Source organism: Rhinopithecus bieti, unplaced genomic scaffold (assembly GCF_001698545.2).
Source record: "Rhinopithecus bieti isolate Rb0 unplaced genomic scaffold, ASM169854v2 scaffold_31787, whole genome shotgun sequence".
Classification (NCBI taxonomy): domain Eukaryota; kingdom Metazoa; phylum Chordata; class Mammalia; order Primates; family Cercopithecidae; genus Rhinopithecus; species Rhinopithecus bieti.
Genome location: NW_016814655.1, coordinates 1,570,119 through 1,593,086, shown reverse-complemented (window position 1 = coordinate 1,593,086; position 22,968 = coordinate 1,570,119).

The window sequence follows — 22,968 nt, the reverse complement described above, 5'->3', positions numbered from 1 at the left end:
AATAGTCTCTTGTTCCCTTTCCCTATTGGATTATAATGTTTTGGATAGTTTATCTGAGGCTGACTTACTTTATTTTACATGAGTAATTGGAAATGAGAGATTTGTGTGCTGTTCTTTCTCTTATTCTCCACATATCCTCATTTATTCTCATTTTGGGATTGGTTAATCTTACAAACCCATTCCCTGATATTCCAGGTAACAGATCTTTTCTGTCTACTTTGGTTACTATTAGTCTGCTCTCTCCCAACGAAATGCAGAAGTGCCTGGATAAATGTCTTTTAAAAAATTATTTTAAGGGGCAGGGTCTTGCTCTGCTGCCCAGGTTTAGTGTCATAATCACAGCTCACTGCAGCCTGGAACTCAAGCAATCCTTCCGCCACAGCCTCCCAAGTAGCTGGGACTACAGGAGGGTGCCACCATGCCCAGCTAAGTTTTTACTTTTTTTGTGTGTGTGTGAAGACTAGGTCTTGCTATGTTGCCCAGGCTGGTCTCAACCTCTTGGCTTTAAATGATCTTCCCACCTTGGCATCCCAAAGTGCTAGGAAAGTGTCTTGTATAATACAGTCCCATATGTAGAACGTCTGACTCCACACTCTTTGAGGATGAAGGTGAAATGTGGCTGCCTATGACAGACTGTATTGTACAATGGTTAGGAGTGGGAGTTCTGTAATGTCATACCACCTAGTTTGAATTCTTACTCAGCCTCTTAGTGGCAGTGTGATTTTAGACGAGGGATAACTTTACTTTTCTGGACCTCATTTTCTATTATGTAAAATGAGGATAATTACCATAGTTACTTTACAAGGTTGTTGTAGGGATCAAGTAAAAGAAATCCTGAAATCTGGCACATAATAGGTCATCAATAATTATTAGCTTGTTTTAACATTTTGAAGCTGGGAGCATTGCTTTTTAAGCATCCTTACATCTCCCCAACAGATGCAATGTGTAAGTAGCTTATTCTGTGATCATAACCTAGCTGCTATAATCACTGTAGTCATCTATTCATTTCAGCAAAGCACACACTGAACAGTTTAAAATATTGCTTGTCCTCCCCAAAAGCAGTTGCTGAGAGTTGCCATCATTTAAAATGATGTGATGAGCTCACACTATATCTATATGTTTTTTTCAGAATGATAAAATAGTCTTTGTAAAGTAATATAAAATTCTTAATTGCTTCTTCTCACATATATAAAGGAAGCATACATTCCAATCTCCTACATGAGAAATATATTTCACCACAACAACATACAGATACAGAAAATCTAGGAGAAGAAATTAGTATTTAAATAGTAGCTGTCACCCAAGACTATCACAGCACCACAATAATTCCTCAATGTTCTTTATTATCTTTAAGTTATGGCAATATTTTATTGCTTAAAATGAAAATTTTTAAGACCAGTCTCTCTCAACAGAATCAAGAAGAAAAAAATATGATCAGATTTGATTTCTTCAATTTTCCAGACAGGAAAATTGGAGATATGGTGAAGTTATCCAACCCAAACAAGATAAAAACTTCATAGCATCTCAGTGCACTGCTAAAAGTAGAAACAATTTGTATCATTGCAAAAGGAGAGAGAAATGGGTTTGATGACAAATTCTATACATTTCCTTGAGATACATTCCTATTGAACTAGATTCTGCTCAGACATGTATACCTATGTAACAAACTTGCATGTTGTGCACATGTACCCTAGAACTTAAAGTATAATAATAATTAAAACAACAACAACAACAACAACAAAAAAGAAAATTAACCTTGTTGAAAAATAACAGCAACATTGTAACAAAGTTTAAATAATATGCTATAAAGTCACATAAACAGACTTAGATCCCAAGAAGAGATTCAGAATCTGCTAATAACAAACAATTACCCAGCCTATATTCCGCGGATGAAGTCAATTATTGCTCAGTGGACAGAAGGTCTCAGAAACAAACCCACACAAAGAGGGCGAGAGCTCACTTATTTTCCTGCCTGCCCAGAGATACATACACATGGGGCGGACTGGCTTATTTTCCCATCTGTCAAAGATGACTTATCTAATTTATCTGCAAATAAGAGTTTTCTCTATAGTTTTCCATATACTGCTAACTTCTCTGCCAAAGAGACACCTATGTTATTCCATATTTCAGTCAAGTAGATTGGAAGAATGCATGGTCTTTCTTTACAATAAACAAATTGACTGTGCTCTCAGTTAATTTCTAGATAAATATAACCTCTTTATTAAGGCTTCTGACAAGTTTCCCTTATACCTTTCTGGTTTAAGTTCAAGTGGCATACAAAGGGATTTAGCCAGACTTTTATTTTCTGCAGTTTAAGGGGTGGGGAACATTTTATATATATATATATTTGATATTATTTGAATTCATTTCTTGGTCTCTAATAAATTACTTAGTGACATTGAACTCATCTGGAATCAGAAGGAAACTGAAGTAATGTTTTCCAATTAAATATCAGGAATTTATACAACATCTAGGAAAGAAAAATCTCACATTCAGGAAAGTAAAAGATTGGCAAAGAAAGGGACTTTGACAACAAGAACGAAGGAAAAGGAATTTCAAGTCTGTGTTGAAGGAAAAAGAATTTGAAGAATTTATGTCAAAAAAAGAATTTGAAGTCTGTGTTGGGGGTCAAAATTAATTTATGGTAGATTAGTCACTGGTAGAAAGAGAATGCATTCTGGATATACAAATAATATGAACAAAGGCACTGAGTTGGTGTGAGGATGAAACACTGGGGACAATAAAGAGTCAGTATATTTTGGGGAATAGAGGATGCATGCTGAGTAATGTAGAAATTGAAGTTGACCAGGTGGGAGGTAAGGAAAGGTCATGGAAATCTTCAAGCACACAGAGTGGTGCCTGCACTTGATGTTTTAGGAATCGAGCATCTACAATTTTGTTTGAGCACTGTTGTCATGGCCAGTCAGCTGAAGCCACACCCAGATGTGAGCTGATTTAGCACCTGCAATGGTAATGGGGTCCTTTAGCAGGCTCTCCCCTACCAAGCCAACCCTTTCTAGGAGAGAATTGGCCAAGAACAGGTTTAAAATGAGATTAACCCAGGACAGACACAGATTGTGAATGTTGTTATTGTCAAGTGTCTTTCTTGGACACTAATAGCTATTTCCACCCCTCTTTTTCAAAGTCATTTGGGTACTTTCCTTACAATAAAGCTGGTTTCTAGGTAAGCTTTTAAGGCAGGTGGCTGAGAAGCAGATTCTGATACTATGATTTATAGTCAAGTGATTTATGAAGGAGACACCCCCCACAGAAAATCCAGGAAGAGAGTGGTGAAACAAAGACAAGGAAAGGGAAGAAGCCAAGCAAGGAAGAGATTTCAGGCAAAGAGCTGGTCTCAAAGGAACCTTGCAGAGGAACTCTAGGGTGTGAATTGCACTTTGGAGTTTGTTCTGAATTCATCAAGGTGATGGGGGTGGGTTTTAATTTTCCTGTACTTATTAGTCACTGGCTGAGGAATGCCCAGGGGAGAGAGTAAGAAAGTAAACTTCCAGGCACTTCTAGCTCTCCAGGTTGGAAAGCAAAACAGCCCTCAGGCAGTCCTCTGAGTAGGACTTGGAGATAGAACCCAAAATAAAAAAGCCAGGAGATGGATGGATAGTAATATTTGAGGGAATCTGGAATGAACATCAGTAGTAAATGCTTCTGCCAGGCACTGGGTTTATAAGAACATTATTTTTTGCCCTCTTTTCATATTGGCCTGAATTTGCAAAGTTTTAACCATTACTTCCTCTCACCTGAGAATCTGAAACAGAGTTTGGAGGCCTGACTTCCAAGATATCCACTACCTCTTTCACCTGTCCAGTAGAAGTGTTCAGATTTAATCCTGTATCGCAGAAAATAATGAGGTCTTTAAAGCCTATAAATTACATTTGTCAGCAGCAGAGAAAACAAATGGAGTTTCTGGTTCTCTGGTGGCAGTGATGAATGGCAACATTGAGCTTTTGCTGTAAGAAGCTTGTGTGGACGCAGGAACTTGTTTATTGACTCTTAACGAAAAGACCATTAATCCAAACCATTTTAGATTGTGGTGGCCAAGCTCTGTCTATAATGGGACTGAGGGGTCCTACTGGGTTGGAAAGTTCTATATGGCTGACATCCCTCCAATGACAAGAGAAAATGCTGTCAGGGCTCCAGTTTAGAGTAGAATATGTGACGAAAGGATACAGATTAGACAGTTCATTAACTAAGATTTATATGTTGCTAGTAGCTATTAATAGGACTGATAGTATCTGTACAGGACATCGATTCCTGGCTAACACTCATGATGTAAACCCCTGTTAGCTTCTGACGACACACTGCAGTTCAGCAGCAAAATTTCCAAGTTTAAAGTAAAATGTGATTGATTAAAACATGATTCTAAAGGTAAGGAGTGTGTAGGCTAAGAAGCAAACCTAGATTTGCCCTAATCACTGCTAATAAGGTACTAAACCCAACGGCACTCTGTTTGTAGCCCTTGAGGAATGTGGTGCCTGGAAAAGCCCTGCATGCTCAGAGGTGGGCTGACTCAGTGCCTAGGACACAGCTGAAGCAGATCATTATATTTTGAACTTGCTGAAAATAGAACTCCCCTCCACCTTGATTCTGCTTCCACGGCAGTCATTAACTGCTCTGTTAAAACAGAGATACTGAGGTTGGGATTAGCCAAGTACTTACACATTTCCCCCTTCTTTTGTGTCCTGAGAAAGGAGCTCATAGCAAATGACTGTATTTAGGCAAATATGTGTCTGCAAGAGTTCAATCAAAGATGATTTGCATCCTGTAATATCGGTAGTAGGAATCTCATTTCCAACATGCTGATAAAACATAGCATTAGACAAACACAACAAACAGGCAGGAAAAACAGAAAAAAGGAAGAAATCTGAAAGAAACACTCAGACAGTATCTCAGTTTGCTTTTTAGCAATACACACAAGCAAACAGCAGAATAAATGGGATTCTAATGGAAGATGTTCTCTTGGCTTAGTGCTCATAGAAACAGAGAAATCCATTCAAGGTCCCTGTTCAATATGGTTCAGGGAAAGAGCCTTGCTGAATTCAACTTTCTACACAATTCAGTTACTGTATCACTATCCAGAAACCTACATTTGTATTCATGAGTCAGGAATATTATGGTAAAATACAGGAAGTCTCTAGATTCTATGGGTTTTATAAAGAAAAATTCAGTCTTATATCTTTTAATCAATAGAAAGGCATGGTAAAGGTATCTAAAGAGCACTGTAAGGTTCCTCATAACTTTTCGTCACTTCTCTTCACTCCCTGGAGAGCATACTATTCATGTGTCCAGCATTCACTTAGCCCTGCAATGTGAGGTGCCAGTGTTACATCCTATGAAGGTTACAGACATGCATATGGCTTGTCTCCATTTCTCTAGTGGATATTCCTTGAAGTCGGGAATCCAGACAGATACAGAAATAATCGTTATAACAGGCATCCTGTAAACACTGACCACACAATTGGAAGAGATACCAGATATTTAGGAATTAGGGAACGGGGAAAGACAGCAGTAGTTAAAAATGAGTAAAATACAATGCTGGATGTTCCAGCAATATATTCTATATAAAAAAGCTGGCCAGGACATGTGGAAGTCTCAAGCAAGCCAATAGTTGAGCTCCATTACCATTTACTATTTCTTAAATATTTATTCAATATTTGTAAGTGAGGTTGAGAAGGTGATTTTTTTCCTTAAGAAAACTATGAACACAAAAATATTATAAATAAAAGCAGATTCCCTTTCACTACTTCACAGTCTCTAGGGGAAGAAAGTTCTAAAAACACTTAGCATTCCAATTTCTGCTTTTCTGCAACTTTTATTTTAGCTTCACTTTAAAAATTTTTTTATGGACTCAACTTCTTGAGAATCATAGTAATAATTATAATAATAATGTCTAACATTTATTGCGTGCCTGTTATGTGCCAGATCCTGTGATAAGTGAGGTAAATTATCTTTCTTAAAATTCCATCAAAACAGACTTCCATTGTCAATAATACCTCAATGAGGCTGGAAAAAATCCCAAACTTACTTATAAGTTGAGGCTTATAATTAGCTTTATTTAATTAAAGAATCTAAAATGTAGATACTAAAATAAATCACTGGTTCCCAACAAGGAGCATGAAGCCATGCATAAGCTGCTTTTTGAACCTCAGCTGACTGGATATACATGAAAGCTGCAAAAAAATACTCAACTGGTAGACATTTTGCAGCAAGAGTGAATTTCATTTCTTTACATATCCTTGGAAGTGTGCTTCTACTTTGCTGAAAGCTTGATCAATTTAGCTCAACGCTCTAAGATACAGGTGACCTGATCTTTAATCTGATTTGGAGGTCTATAAAAGTCTTATGAAATCCAAATTTTCAAGTTCAGAAATAATTAGTATGATTGATATTTTAGTGTTAGTCTTAGTCCTTTTTATTCAGTTATAACTTCAGATGACAGCTATAACAGTCTTGAGTTCTTAAAGATAAAATATTTTTCTTATAATTTGAACTTAAGATTGTGAAAAAGAGAGGCAAATTTGAAAATTTTCAGTACATAACCAACATTCCAGCATATCGAGAACTGACATTGAGTTTTAACATCTGAAACTTTTCTTAGGGGTGTTTAATTGCCTCTCAGAGCATGAGTAATAGGAAATCAATTAATACAATATCCATCCTGCTCTTTATCCTACAGGATTTGATTTATTCAACCAATTCTACAACTCTGTGCTAGGTAATATTGAAACATAAAAATAAGATCTTCTTTCAACCTTTTCAACAACCTATAATCTATAGAGAACTATTGTCCCTATTAACAGATAGGAAAATGAAAACTTACAGAGGTCCAAGTTTACACGGACAGTAAGTGGAGAAGCCAGAATTTAATGCTGGCTCTGACTTTAGAGTCTTTATTAATTATTTGGTAAATTTCAATCCTGAGTCTTCAATGCTGATGTCAAGCTAACCCCATAAGGCTGGGATCGCAGTGTGTGCAAACATCTAGCCATGTGTAGGTATGAAAAATAAGATGCTTCTAAAAGGCAGTATGGCATAGATAGCAGAGGTTTGGACATGGAGCTAATCCTTGATTTGGTGATTCCTGGCTATTTGAACTTGGCTTAATCAGGACATTTTGTTAATTTCATACAAAATAGAAATCCCAGTTGCCCACTTGAGCTGTTTCACTGGTTTATGATGGCGACTGTTCAGTTTCATCACTGCACTTGTCAGTGCTGTTTTATTGTGTGTGCATTCTTCCATCTAGAATTTAGGCTCCCAGGAAATATTTACCTTGTTCAGTGTGTTTATCATCATTGCATTCCAGCGCCTAGAAAATGTCTGTAACATAAGAAGTGATCCTAAGGTTGATTGAATGAAACAGGCAATGGATCTCAAGGCTTCTGTAGAATATAAAAGGCACTTTTATTTTCAGGGATTGCTATGATTATTCTCACCATCACACTTCAAGGTGGTTAATCATTGTCCCCCGTCTCCATGACAGCCTTGGCCTTGACTTGACTTGGTATCTTATCCTTCATTTCAGCTCATGGTATTTGGCATTTTTAGCTTACAGACTTTTTTCTTTCATCAAACACAAATTCATGCACACAGATATTTGAGACTGAAGACTAAACATTCAAATGAATCACTGTCAAGAAGAATCAAGCATGCTGTTTGGGGCACAATTGTTGCCTGGGAAATGCTAAGACATGAAATTAATGGAGAGAAGTTTGGTTAGGTTTGGTTATTTATTTATTTGTTTGTTTGTTTTGTTTCTGGTAATTGACGGTTTCTTCCCTTGAGATGGATGTGTAACTTAATTGCTGACTCCTAGCCTCTAGGTAGCCTATGAGCAGAGAGCTCAGCCAATGAGGAGGGAGGGACAATGAAAGTCCTGCTTTTCCCGTTGATGGTTCATCTGTTTCTGTTGCCTCCTGAAACTGTGTTAAAGCACTTACAAAGCAATTAGCTTGCTGGGCTGCTAGAGCCATCCTAGATCTATCCTTTTCATCAGGCAATTCCTGCTGGGGACCAAACAGTCTGGAACTGGTTTAATAGAACACTAAGAATAATCACTATGTGAGTTCCTTACCTCCTGGAAACCGGAAAGCAAAAACATATGGGTTTTATTTAGATAAAAGTCCTGCCAGCCGTGGAATTTTATTATTGTACAGTTTCTGATAGATAAATGGCAGCATGGAAGTAGAGTTTTCTCTCTATTTTCACATACCTGGAGGTGATAAAGCTGGGACAACCAAAATTGTATTTGCTTTTCATGAAGATTTACTACAAGATTATTTTACAACTGGAGTGACTGCGATTCCCAAAACACATTCTAGAGCATCCTGTGTGTGTGGACTGGAGTGAGAAGAGGTTCTATCTAAGTAACCTTAATTTCCACTGAGATGTACCTCCACCCTATGACTTTTAAGTTCAGCTCAAATTCATACTATAGGAAGAAAAAGGTAGCATTGCTTCTATGTATAGCAATGATTTAATAGTATTAACTTAAAAACATTTCCTTACCCATTAGCACGTTTTATTTTACCAAAACTCTATAGAGCAAATGGTTCTGGCATTATTTCCTCGATGTTTTCAAGTCGAGGGCAATGACTCATAGTGCTTAAGTCTTAAACAGTTGCTCGAAGTTGACTTCAGTGATACTATTTCATGTACAGAGAAGGCTGAAATAATTAGGTTAAATCTTTGCCAGAATTCAGATTTTTCTTAACCCATAAATCTGACTCAACTTAACAGAAAGCTGTTTCATTCTAAGAAAACCAGTCAGATGCAAATCAATTATCTTCAAGAAATTGAGGTGGCTTACCACTCTATGAGGTGACATCACATATATTAACTCATCTGAGGCTTGTAAGAACCTCTTGGAAAACATTGAAGAAAAAAATCTATTTATTTATAATATGGGGTCCTAATAAGTCTCAGTGAACTGAAACCACTTACTTCAAGTTTCCCAGCTAGGAGATGGTTGAGTTGGGACAATCCCAAAGGTCTTACTTGCTTTTCATAAGGATTTACTACAAAGTTCTTTTAAATAATGAACCTCCTTAGTGCATTTCAAGTAGGGTTCGATGTGCAGAGATATGATTTACATATCACCTTTTTCTACTTTTTCTTTTGCCTAATGCTAAACAGATATTCTAGCAGATACTCATGAATATTCAATTTATGCCCAGTCTCAGGAAGTATCAGCAAGGTGCTCCTAGCTTAGGAAAGAAGCCCGGTTTCTGAAAATAGCAGTGAGGCTTCTACAGCATCCAGCTTTGAGTTTCCTCACTGAGCCACTGCAGGCCTCCCTGGCTTTATCAAATCAGCCTGAGATAATTCTGAATCAGCAGTCAGACCAAAGTTCTTAGCTTCCAGTCAGCTCAACGCTTCCATTTTCTTTCCCGCTCAAGCCTCCATTCCAACCTTATCTTGCAACAAATTTTCCTGGCACATCATCTGATTTAACGCTCTTACATTTTGCTGAGACCTCCATGGATAAGAAGCACGAAGGACCAAAGTCTCTCTTTCTGTTTTGCTCTTCCTTCTCTCACTGACACTCCTCTGGAAGCTGACATTTTAGCCTAGAGTGACCTCCTCTTTTGAAACTCTCCACGATTTATTGGTTTTGCTCATTTCTCCTGGTTAATTATCTTGTGGTTTATCTCGCAAGATTATTGAAAGTCAAATGAGGACAGAGATAGTTGACTATATTAATAGTTTATATCTATGACAGTAACCTGAATAGATTCTTCCAGATCAGAAATGCTAATGAGTATCCACAAAAAGCTTGATTTTTTTTTCCTTGAACTAACCATCTCCAGTGAAGAAGTAATCATGTTTCTTCTGGTGGAGAACACTATCAATCACAGCCTAACATAGAAAATGCATGATTGGCAGTATCTGTATATTTTCAGGGATGCCCAAGTGTGTACTCCTAGATAATATGTATTCCTTAAAGAAATCCATTTAGGAAGTCATCTATGGTTATTATATTTTTAGTAATAATAACTCATGTCTAACATTTATTGAATGCTTAGTATGTGTGTTCTAAATATTTTACCTGTATTAATTCATGTAATCCTTATAGGAAATAACCTTTGGAGAAGCAGAGCAGTGAAGGGGTTGAAAGTGTGTGCCCTGCCAGACAGCCCTGATTTATTACCCTGTATTCCTCTAGACCAAGAACACCTTGAACATACGAATTTTCTTTCTCTCTTTTTTTTTTTTTTTTTTGAGACTTAGTCTTGCTCTGTCACCCAGGCTGGAGTGCAGTGCCGCTCACTGCAAGCTCCGCCTCCCGGGTTCACGCCATTCTCCTGCCTCATCCTACCGGGTAGCTGGGACTACAGTGGGACTACAGGCACCTGCCACCATGTCCAGCTAATTTTTTTTTTTTGTATTTTTTAGTAGAGATGGAGTTTCACCATGTTAGCCAGGATGGTCTCAATCTCCTGACCTCATGATCTGCCCGCCTCGACCTCCCAAAGTGCTCGGATTACAGATGTCAGCCACCATGCTGGGCCAGTTCCTGGTGCATATTAAAAATGTTTAAAAAATATTTAATGAATAGAGGAATTAATATATGAATGCCAGTATTGCTTGAAACCTTTTTTTGTGGACTCTATGTTGGAAACTGACAAGAAAGAAAATCAGTCTCATTATTCTATAATCACTCTTCATTTCAGTCCAGGAATGGTATTATTTAGCTTGACGAACCACCTCAATCATGAGACTTAGTTTCAACTGACCTTTGGATAAATCCACAAAGTCAACCAAATTAACTTTTGATGGACATTAGTGTAAATCAGGGTTTCTCAGTCTTGGCACTGTGGACATTTTGGACTGGATAATTACTTGTTGTTGGAGGGTTGTCCAGTGCATTGTTGTTTAGTAACATCCCTGGTCTCTAACCACTAGATATCAATAGCATCCTCTCACCCACTCTAGCCTGAAGATGTAACAAACAGAAATGTCCCCGGGCATTGCCAAATGGGTGGTGAGACCTGGAACAAAATCATCCCTGCTGAAGAGTCACTGTTGTAAACCATTAGGAAGGTTGTTTCTTAAATGAGCTGCAAGTGTTTGTTTCTCTGATAGTTCTCAAAAAAGATACCCAGACAGGATTTGAGAAACAATAGCATCTCTGGAGTAAGTAAATCTTTCATAAGAGGACTACTTCATAGCGAACAACACCGCTTTTGATGTTGAAGTTCTTGTGAGTTTAAATTTAAGAAAATAAATTAAACTCCTCATTTCATTGTCATGTAGTACATCTTCCTTTGTAAAGGCCAGCAGTGCTTCTTATGAATCTTCTCATTTCTTAAATAAGAAAGAGACCCAGGGGACAAATAGTGAAGTCGGTGAAGTGACTTAACTTGCTCCCAGGAGTCCTGCCTGAGAGGCCTGTATTCTTTCTTTGGTGCCCCTTCTTCTACTTCTTCAGTGGTTCCTTCTACTTTCCTTCTAGCCTCTGCACCTGCCCTCCAACATGTGGCCTCTGAGGATTCACTCTGCTTCTCTCGTACAGCGTCAGCTTCACAGTTCACCTCAGATGCCTTGCTGCCTGTCAGAAACGATGAGAGCATCTCTCCAAGAGTGGCAGCCTCTTGCCTTTTCAGAGCCACAGCGTCATAACCAGCCCCGCAATTACCAGTAAACACACTGACCATACACAGCCGTGGGGATGATGAGCCGGTCATGGCAGATTGACCTAAATGCCACAGCAAACACTCTTCTTCCTCTGCCTCGAAGCCCCAAATGAGAAGAGCAGACGGCTGAACAGTTCACAGCCTTTAGCCATCAATTTGATTTAGCAACTGCGCTGCCACTCAGACAGCCCAGCAGCCAATTAGTGGCCCCAAGTCATCAGCATTAATTTGTTCACATTTCTCCCTGCAAATTGCTAATTGGTTGAACTGAGAAATGGTTGGACTGGGCTGCTGGGGAGGAAGGAAACATTTGAGCTGTATAATTTCCTTGCTGAGCATATTTAGATTAGAGGGGATGCTAAAGGACAAACTCTGAACTCTTAGCAACTTAGAATGATAATCCTTTATGCCAAGGTGTCAATTTTTATAAATTCTGGATAGTGTTCTATTTCTTTCAGGTTAATTAGCATTCCATTTGTTGGAGTTGTCTGAAGCATGGCTAGACTAAAACATTTTACTACCACTCCTTTATCAAGTCTTTCCACGTGCTTACATTTTGTTCTTGAAATAACATTAAGATATCAATGATACCTTGCTTAATACTACCAGGGCATTGCTTATTCTTCACAGCAAACCTCTGCTTCTCCACTTCCTAAATCTTTGCTCTTCTCTGGCTTTGGTATCCTGGGAGACTAACTCCTATGAACTGCCTTTTGGGTTGCTATCGGGTTTGCTTAGTGAGAATCACAAGGAGAATGGAGTGTAGGAGGAGACAGGCATTTTTTTTCTTGCCCCACTTCCTCCCTGCTTTGGTGCACATTTCTGGTATTGGCTGAAGTCCTCCATAACTACATTCTTTTGCAGGGAACAACCCTTCCTTCCTTGGCTCTTTTATCACCAAGCCCTGGTTATTTTGTTTTTCCAGGTCTGGATGTAGTAATGGTAATTAACTGCTGCTAATTTCAAGGTACTTTAGCATAGTTTGATGGTCTTTTCAAACCTGCCCATACCTCTGCTGGTTGTTTTTTCATTAAATCGTCCTTAAAATACCACCTCATTCTGCTGTTATTTATTTTATGTGTCTGATACTTTCTATATGTTTTTATTCAACAAGTGTTTATTTTGCTTATTCTTTTCAAGGAGGTGAGTGTCCAGCTGTGGGCAGAACAGGTAGGATTGCTTTGTTCATGGAATTTTTAATCTAGTTGGGATGTCAGAAATTAACTAACTGATTAGAAAAGAGATCTTTCACAGTGGGATTCTAGACCAGGAATTTTAGGCTCAATAGTGCCCAGTTCTAACCCTGGCTCCACTGCTTTCTGATTGTTCACCTTAAGCAAATACTTAATCTTAGTTTCTCCATATGTAAAATGGGGAGATCTGTGGTACCTACTTGTATTTACTTGCTAGGGCTGTGTGTTAGTCCATTCTGCATTGCTAAAAAGGAATGCTTGAGATTGGGTAATTTATAAAGAAAGGAAGTTTGTTTGGTTCAGGGTTGATATAGTTTGGCTCTGTGTCCCTACCCAAATTTCACCTCAAATTGTAATCTCCGTAATTCCCACATGTGAAGGGCAGGACCAGGTGAAGGTAATTGGATCATGGGAATGGTTCCTCTGTGCTTTTTCTGTGATAGTGAGTTCTCACAAGATCTGATGTTTTATAGTGTCTGACATTTCTCTTGCTTGCACTCACTCTGTTTTGCCACCCTGTGAAGAAGGTGCCTACTTCTCCTTTGCCCTCTGTCATGACTGTAAGTTTCCTGAGGCTTCCCCAGCATGCAGAACTGTGAGTCAACTAAACCTCTTGCTTTTATAAATTACCTGGTCTTGTGTATTTCTTCATAGCAGTGTGAGAATGGACTAATACAGTGGTTCTGCAGGCTGTACAAGCATGGCACCAGCATCTGCTTGGCTTCTGGTGAGGCCTCAAAAAGCATCCTATCATGGCGGAAAGCAAAGGGGAAGCTAGTATATTACATGGTGAGAAAGGGAACAAGAGAGGAGGAGGTGCCAGTCTTCTTTAAACAATCAGCTCTCACATGAGCTAACAGAGCAAGAACTCATTTATTACCATGGGGAGGGCACCAAGTCACTCAAGGGAGATCCACCTCCATGACCTAAACATTTCCCACCATGCCCCACGTCCAACATTGAGGATCACATTTCAATATGATATTTGAAGGAGAAAAATATCTGAACCATATCAGGCTACCATCACAAAATGACACAGATTGGGTGGCATAAACATCAGAAATTTATTTTCTCAGAGTTCTGGAGGCTAGAAGTACAAGAAAAAGATGTCTGCAGGTTTGCTTTCTTCTGAGGCCTCTTCCCTTGACTTGCAGATGGCCACCTTCTTTCTGTGTCCATGTGGTCTTTCTTCTGTGCACATTCGTACTTGGTGTTTTTCTGAGTGTCTTAATCTCCTCTTCTTACAAGGCACCAGTCAGATTGGATTAGGACACACCCTATTGACCTCATTTCAGCATTACCTTATTAAAGGCCTTATCTTCAAATATGGTCACATTTTGGGGTAGTGGGAGTTAGAACTTTAATACATAAATTTTGAGGGAACACAAGTTAGTCCATACCACTACTTCATGTGAGTGACATAAGGATTAAATGAGTAATACTATCATTAAAACACACAGACACACACATGCACACACTGCATGAACACATCAGTGTGTTAAGTGTTAAGACAACCATTTCTTACTTTATGCTACATGTCTATCATGGGCCTTTTCTATCACACCTGCTGAGGGGCTGTATTAGTCTGTTCTTATGCTGCTATAAAGAACTGCCCAAGACTGGGTAATTTATAAAGGAAAGAGGTTTAATTGACTCACAGTTCCACAGGACTGGAGAGACCTCAGGAAACTTATAATCATGGTGGAAAGGGAAGCAAACACATCCTCCATCACTTGGTGACAGGAGAGAGAAATGGGTCCCCAGTGAAGGGGAAAGTCCCTTATAAAACCATCATATCATCTCATCTCCTGAGAACTAACTCACTATCACAAAAACAGGATGGTGGAACCACACCTGTGATTCAATTATCTCCACCTGGTCCCTCCCATGACACATGGGGATTATGGGAACTACAATTCAAGATGAGATTTGTGTGGAGACACAGCCAAACCATATCAGGAACCTAGACTAATGGAGCAGCTGCCATCCATTTTGAATATCAGTGATATGTGTGCTAGAGGAGAAAAGAGTGAGAGAACTCTTGCATAGGTGTTTTAAAGCTTCTATAACTTATAAATCATAGGTCAAGCAGGTCACAGGACCACATGTACCTTCAAAGGGGTGAGGAAGTATAATTAACCATGTGCCTAAAAGGTGAGAGAACCAGAAATATTTAGTGAATATAGCTAATGAGCGTTACAATATCATTATTTTTATTTCCCAGACAATAAAACTTACAGAAGTAAATGGAATTGCCTAGGATCACAGAGAAAGTAAATGGTGGCATGGGGCTTAGCCCCAAGTCTATTTAGTCTAAAGACAATGTTTTTAGCCACTAGGGTATATGGAAACTCATTCTTATGAGTCCCATGTTCAGGCCAGTAACTTGAATTAGTAGGCGCTTTAAAAATACATTTTGATCAGCTTCAAAAAAATCCAGTCAGGTTGGATGGAAACACCTGTTCTGACTTTATTCTGAGACTCAAGTAAAGACAAGCCTGGTTTTTACTCAATTCCATGAGTAAATTTTTCACAATGAAGAAGAAACTTTGATCATTGTCTTCTTCTCTTCTTTCTTCTCCTTTGTTTTCTTGTCATTCCCCTCTCCATTTCCCTCATTTTTCCTCCTTCTCCTCCATCTCCTCTTCCTCCTCTTCACTTCCTCCATCTCCTTCCCCTCCTCCTCCTCCTGCTCCTTCTCCTCCTTCTCCTTCTCATTGTTGTTCTCCTTCTCGTTCTTCTCTTTCTCCTTCTCCTCCTCCTGCTTCTCTTCCTTCTCCTTCTTCTCGTTCTCATTCTCCTTCTCCTCTTTCTCCTTATCCTTCTCCTCTTTCTCCTTCTGCTTCTTATAACATTAATACTAGGAAGGTCCAGTGCATCTGTGATCTGGAAGACCTTGACAGACCATGTATTGAGAACAGATGCATTAGAGTTCAATTGTTGCAAATTTGGTGTGCCACAGTTAAATGTTTCCTCTTGTGAGAGCTCAGAAATGCACCATATTGGTGCTGGGAATATTTGATAGACTCAGGCAGAAGAATGAAACTGTACCCCCATCTCTCACTATATACAAAAATCAACTCTTAAAGGACCAAATATTTAAAGGTAAGACCTGAAACTATAAAAATACTAAAAGCAAATCTAGGGAAAACTCTCCTGGACACTGGTCTAAGCAAGTAATTTATGAATAAGACCTCAAAAGCACAGGAAGCAAAAATAGGGATAGACAAATCAGACATAATTAAATAAAAAAGCTTCTACACAACAAAATAAATAATCAACAGAATGAACAGATAACCTATTGAATGGGAGAAAATATTTGCAAAGTATTTATCCAACAGGAGAACTAATATCCAAAATATACAAGAAACTCAAAAGGAAAACAGGAAAAAAACCTAATAATCTCATTAAAAAGTAGGCAAAGAACGTGATTAGACATTTCTAAAAGAAGACACACAAATGCCCAACAAGTGTCTGAAAAAATGCTGAACACCACTAATCATCAAGGTAACGCAAATCACAACCACAATGAGCCATCATCTTTCCCCAGTCAGAATGGCTATTATTAAAAAGACAAAAAACAACAGATGCTCGTGAAGATGTAAAGAAAAGGGAACTCTTAAACACTGTTTGTGGAAATGTAAACTAGTACAGTGACTATGGAAAACAGTATAAAGATTTCTCCCCCAAAATGAAAAAAGAACTACCATTCCATCCAACTGGGTATCTACCCAAAGGAAAATGGAAGTGCCATTCCATCCTGCTGGGTATATCTACTCAAAGAAAAATCAATCAATATATCAAAGGGATACATGAACTCACGTGTTTTTTGCAGCACTGCTCCACTGCTCGTGATACAAAGATACAGAATCAACCTAAGTGTCTATCAGTGGATGAATGGACAAAGAAAATCTGCTTCATATACACAATGGAGTACTACTCAGCCATAAAAAGAATGAAATCCTATCATTTGCGGCAACATGGATAGAACTGGAGGTCATTATCTTAAGTGAAATTAGGCACAAAAAGATTAATATTATATGTTCTCATTTATATGTGGGAATTTAGAAACTTTTTACACATTGAGGTACAGAGTGGAAAAATTGATAACAGACTGGGAAGAGTAAGTGAAGAAAAGAGGGGAGGATGAAGAGAAGTCAGTTAAATGGTGCAAACATACAGTAAGATGGAAGGAATAAGTTCAATGTTTGATAGCAGAGTAGGATGACAATAGCTTAAAAAATGTATTGTATTCAGGTGATGGACATTTATACTCTGACTTGAGTACTATACATTATATACAAATTATATATATGTAATAATTTCTCGGCCGGGCACAGTGGCTCACACCTGTAATCCCAGCACTTTGGGAGGCCGAGGCGGGAGGATGACAAGGTCAAGAGATGAAGACCATCCTGGCTACACGGTGAAACCCCGTCTCTACTAAAAAATACAAAAAATTAGCCAGGTGTGGTGGGGGCACCTGTAGTCCCAGCTACTCGGGAGGCTGAGGCAGGAGAATGGCGTGAACCCCGGAGGCGGAGCTTGCAGTGAGCCGAGATGGCGCCACTGCACTCCAGCCTGGGTGACAGAGCGAGACTCCGTCTCAAAAAAATATTCTCATGTACCCCACACATTTTTACAAATGAGAAAAAAAGACAGCAAAAAAAAGATAAAGAAATGCATCATCTTAATTCACTCCTTCAAGCCCAAACCTGAGAGGGAGAGAGCAAAGCAGTCTGGTTACCTAGAGGGGCAGAGGGAGAACATCTTTAGTTTCTGGTTGCTCTCTTTTATTTTGTAAGGAGAGAATTGGACTGATAATCCAGCATCATAGGTTCCAATGCTGTTTTCTGTCAATAACAATTAAGCACATTGCTAACATTTTTGGACCTCTTTTCAGCATGAGAAAATCAAAAAGTTCCTCCCAGCTATAATGTTTTATGATTACAAGTTTAATAAAATAATATTCCACTGCTATTCTTATCTAAAACAAAGAGGCCTCTCATTGTACCTGGAGTCCCCTGCCTCCTGGGTACAAAATCTTAATGGTGAGGGAGGGGTGATCACTCATGTTTTTTTGCTTATGTAGATTTTTCTTTTGCCTAGATTCATTTTCTCTCTAATTAGGGAATAGTCACTTTATAGCATTCCCCTAGGGAATAAGACCTGGTATGCTTTACCATCTGTCACAATTCTGATAGTCGGAAAATAACCACTTGCTAAAGACATAAATGATGGAATTAAGTAAGTTTATGTCCTCTACAGTATAAGACACTGTGAAAGTCTCAAGTAGCATAGGAGACACTGTCCAGGAGGGGTTTTAGATCTGCTTAGAGGAGCAAACCAACACACATGACACTGAGGACAAAACACAAGAGCGTATAGGTAGGGACAGTGAACTAGGACCTGGAATACCTCTGGTGCTAGTTATGTGTCCTCTGGTAATTGTATCACATGGTGGGGTCTATTTCATCTGCAAATGGGTCTGATAAAGATGAACTCATACGAAGTTCTAACTCACATTTTACTCTGATGACTATCCTCCCGTGGGCTCTCAGTGATGCTGAGAAATCCTACTGCATTTCCCTCATCCCTACATGGTCTAATTCTTCTAGAGGACTTATGTATTCTCTTCCTCCTCCAATACCTCCTTTTTCATCTTCAGTTTCAGCTGATGACCTCAGTTTCTATTTCATGGATGAAACAGTAGTAATTAGAAGAAAACTTCTGCCAGCTCCCCCGACCATATGTGCAACATCAATGTCCATACATTTCCCTTTCCTTCCTGGTCCAATAGGTGAGTTCTCCATGCTTCCAAGACCAGCACCTCCCCTCTGCTCCAGATTTCATTGTCTGTCACCTACTTAAGTACATCACTTCAAGGATATGTTTCACTCCCCGCCTTCTCTCATGTATCTTCAGCTCTTTCCTCTCTCAACTAGATTATTTCCTGACCTCACAAATGTACTGCATGTTTATTTAAGATGAGATACATATGTGTGTATCTGTTCCTATAGTTCAACTACTTTACCATTTCTCTACCCACTTTATAGCAAATCTCCTTGAGAGAGTTATTTCTAACTCTCAGACAGAAAACCTGTCTCTAATTGATCTCCTTCAATTCAGCGTTCAACCCATTTCTATGAGGATTTCATCCCTTCTAATTCCACTGATTGTGCTCTTGTCAAAATCACTAATGAATTCCATGTTCCTAAATTCAGTAATTAATTCTCAGACCTCATTTGACTTAACCTATCAGGAGCATTTGATATCATTTTATGATCATATGCTCCTTGTTAAAATCTTCTTTTCATTTGGCTTCTGGTATCTGACTCCCTCTTGGTTCTCCTTTTCTGTAACTGAACATTTCTTTTCTGTCTTCTTTGTTTCTCTGCATCTCTCTGACAGCCATATATTGGAAATATCTCAGAGCTCAGTGCTTGGACATTGTTCCTTCCCTTTGTACAACCATCCAACCTCATGGAGGTAGATAGATAGACAGATGGCATATATATTGGATTTGTAAATTTATAGATTACATATATGATGCATATATAGATATGCTATCTATAAATTGACAAATCCAATATATATATGCCATCTATAAAAAAATATATATATCCTATGCATATATGTGCCATCCATAAATTGACAAATCCAAGGTTTATATCTCTGACTAAACACATCATGTGAATGCTACAGTATTATATGTGCTGTCTTCTGGACATCATTGTTTGGATATCTAAAAGGTGTTCAAAAATGACTTCCCAGACCCTCTTCCAATTTAATCCTTCTATAGTGTCAGTAAATGGTAACCTCATATCTCATGTTGTTCAAGCCAAAAGCCTTGGAATTATCCTGGGATAGCCTCTTTTTCTTATACCCCATATTTCAACAAATCTTGTCATTGCCACCTTGAGAATATAATCATAATCCTACTATTTTTAATCCCACTGCCCTGTTGCAAGTTACCATTGCTGTTTACTTGTCTTATTATACTAGCTGCCCCAATTCCTCCTTTCTGCCCATTACTCTATTTTCAACACAGTAGTAAATCTATGAAAACATAAAATACATTACCTGTGTCTCAGCTCAAAATCCTCTGTTTTATTTTTAATGAACTCAGAAAAAATGCCAAAGTTCTCACAATGGCCCATTGGTCCCTTTGTGTTCTACTTCCACAATCCTTTTCTGACCTCCCTCACAACAACTTTGCTGCTATTGCTCAAACACAGGAAGAAGGCCCCACTTGGGGCCTTTGCAATTCTCTTCTGCCTGAATTTGTCCTCTTTAGAGTGCTGAATAGGTTAATCTCTCACCCCTCTCAGAGATATTGAAATGCCACCTTACTGAGAACTTCCATTACCTCCATTTGTGAATAATGCACCCTTCCCTTTTCATCCTTATTTATAGTTTGCTGTATGTTTATATGTTTACTACCTGTATGTTCCAATAGAATGAAAGTTCCTTGAAGGCAGGGGCTTTGTTTTTCTTATGGCTAACAATCTCAGTGCCTACAAAAGTGCCTGAGAGCCAGGTGAAACTTAAAAAGATAGGTTAAATAAATGAAAGAAAAAGTAAATGAATGAATGTAACTGAGAAGAGGCATTGAACCTTGATAACTATGCATTTGTACAATGTTTTATATGGGTCAGAGAGAAGAGAATAAAACACAGAGACTAGAAATTGAAGGTTTCCTTTAATTTCTGCCTCCTCTCTTTATTCTACCCCTTATTTCCTGCCTTTAGTGATATATTTCTACAACTTTTGTTTCAAGCATAACTCAAAGAGCCTTTTTTTCTCCTATTTCTAGAGTAAGAAAGCATAAGGAGAAATGAGGCCAATCTGTTCCCAGATATACCCAGGAGACCACATAGTACCCATGTTCTAACAAGGTGGTAGAGCCAAAGAATGCTCTCTTTAACAGAGAAATAGCACAGAACACAATTGCATGGAGGAGAATTAACAATACAAGTCAATCAATCTACCTCTGAATGAACCTGTGATGCCTTACAGACTTGGCTATTATTCACAGATCCACCCATGACCAACACAGTTTCCAGGGAATATAAATCTGAGGCTGTCATTCAACTTAACAAGCAATAGGTTCTTGCATGCAGTAGAAATTTAGCATTCAATTCTGCAGTGGAGGGATGACTGGGCAGGAGGGGGTCAGTAAACAGATGAGATTCTGATTGCTGTTGCTGAGTAACAGGAAGGTGTGTCAGCCAGAAAAGTAAGACTCCTCAATGGAAGCCTTCACATGTCTGACAAGGGTACTTGACTTGATTCAGTAAGCAGTAAACAAGGAGTCATTGTATTTTCTTAGCTGGGATAGAGTTGGGGACACGGTGAAAGCAAACTCATCTGTAAACTATATTAGAGTGTAGTCTTTGAACAACCTGCAGCACCACACTAGGATGTGTGCTTTTATTGGTCTGCAGTGGGCCCAGTAATCTACATTTCAATCAGAATCTCTGTGGGGGTCTGAGAATTTGCATTTTTTTAAGCCCACCAAGTCAATTTGATATATGGTATATGTTAAATCAATCTGTTTTTCAAATTGGGTTGCAACCCACTAGGGAGCTAAAAATGAATTTAGTGAAATGCATTGGGTAACGCAAATGAGTGTATACTGTATGATTCCATTTATATACAGTTCATAAATAGGCGCAAATAATCTATGATAGAAGAAATCAGAATAGTAGTTATCTGGGTTGGGGAGAAGGCTGACGGAAAAGGGTACAGAAACATTTTGGAGTGTTGGGAACGTTCTATATCTTGTTTGGGTGATGGCAACGTAAGTGTATACATTCTCTTCTGCCTGCATTTGCCCTCATTAGAGAATTGGATGGCTCAATCTCTCACCCCTTTCAGATCTGTTGAAATGTCATCTTATTGAGAAGTTCCATTACCCTCATTTATGAATAATGCACCTTCCCTTTTCACCCTGATTTATAGTCTGTTTTTCTATATATTTATAAGCTTACTATCTGCATGTTCTGGTAGAATGTAAGTTCCTTGAAGTCAGAGGGTTTGTTTTACATATGATTAACAGTCTCAGTGCCTATAAAAAAGTGCCTGAGAGCCAGGAGAAACTTAAAAATGTGTGTTAAAATTGATCCAGCTGTACACTGGGATATAGTCCAGGAACTAAGGGACCATTTATATTTATTCTGCCTCCCTCTTGCTTTCTATGGATTGATACTTCGATTTCTTGCTATCAATATTCTCAGCACTTTTTTTTTCTGCTTTTAAGGTCACTTGAGTTTCTTGGCCATTTTTTTTCCTTCAAACAACTCCAATTGATCCTAACTTCTACAAATGTTCATTATGACATACTATTTTGTGTTTTTGATGCATGTGTAGTAAGACCCGGCTACAGAAAGCTTGGTCATATTTGTTCAATAGGATAATTGACTGCTTCTGAATGTTTTGCTAAAATGGGTGATAGGTTTACAGAAGATCTATGGTAATTTCCAATAAATACTGTATTTTCAAAGCAATTAATACACTGCCTCTTCAAAGGGAGATGTTCAGAGGCTGTTCAATTCCTGTATGTAGAGCTGGAAGAGGAAACACATGGCAACACAGGTAATCTGAAGGATCAGGCAAAGCCCTTTATGCTTACGCTTGTTTTCTGGCTAACAGAAGCATTTTAAAACCTGTTTTTGCTGTAAAACATCATCAAATCTACCATGTTCAAGTTTATTTTGCTAGAGGAGTGGACAGTAAGTACACTATTGTGAAGAAAATGGAGTTTTACTCTGACAGTCCTGGATATTGTTGATTTTCTTTTTTTAAGTAAATTTTACTGTGCACATTTGAGGTTTACAGTATGTGTTATGGCATACATGTAGGTAGTAAAATAGTTACATGAGTAAGGCAAATTAATGCATCTATCATCTCATATAGTTACTTTCTTTGTGGTAACAATAGCTAAAATCTACTTATTTGACAAAAAACCCCAACACAATACAATTTTATTAACTATAGTGCATATGCTGTACATTTAGATCTCTAGACTTGCTTATCCCTTATAACTACAACTTTGTATCCCTCGACCTACTAAATATTGTTGATATTCAAGGTGAATTGTTGCGGGAAGTCAGGGACCCCGA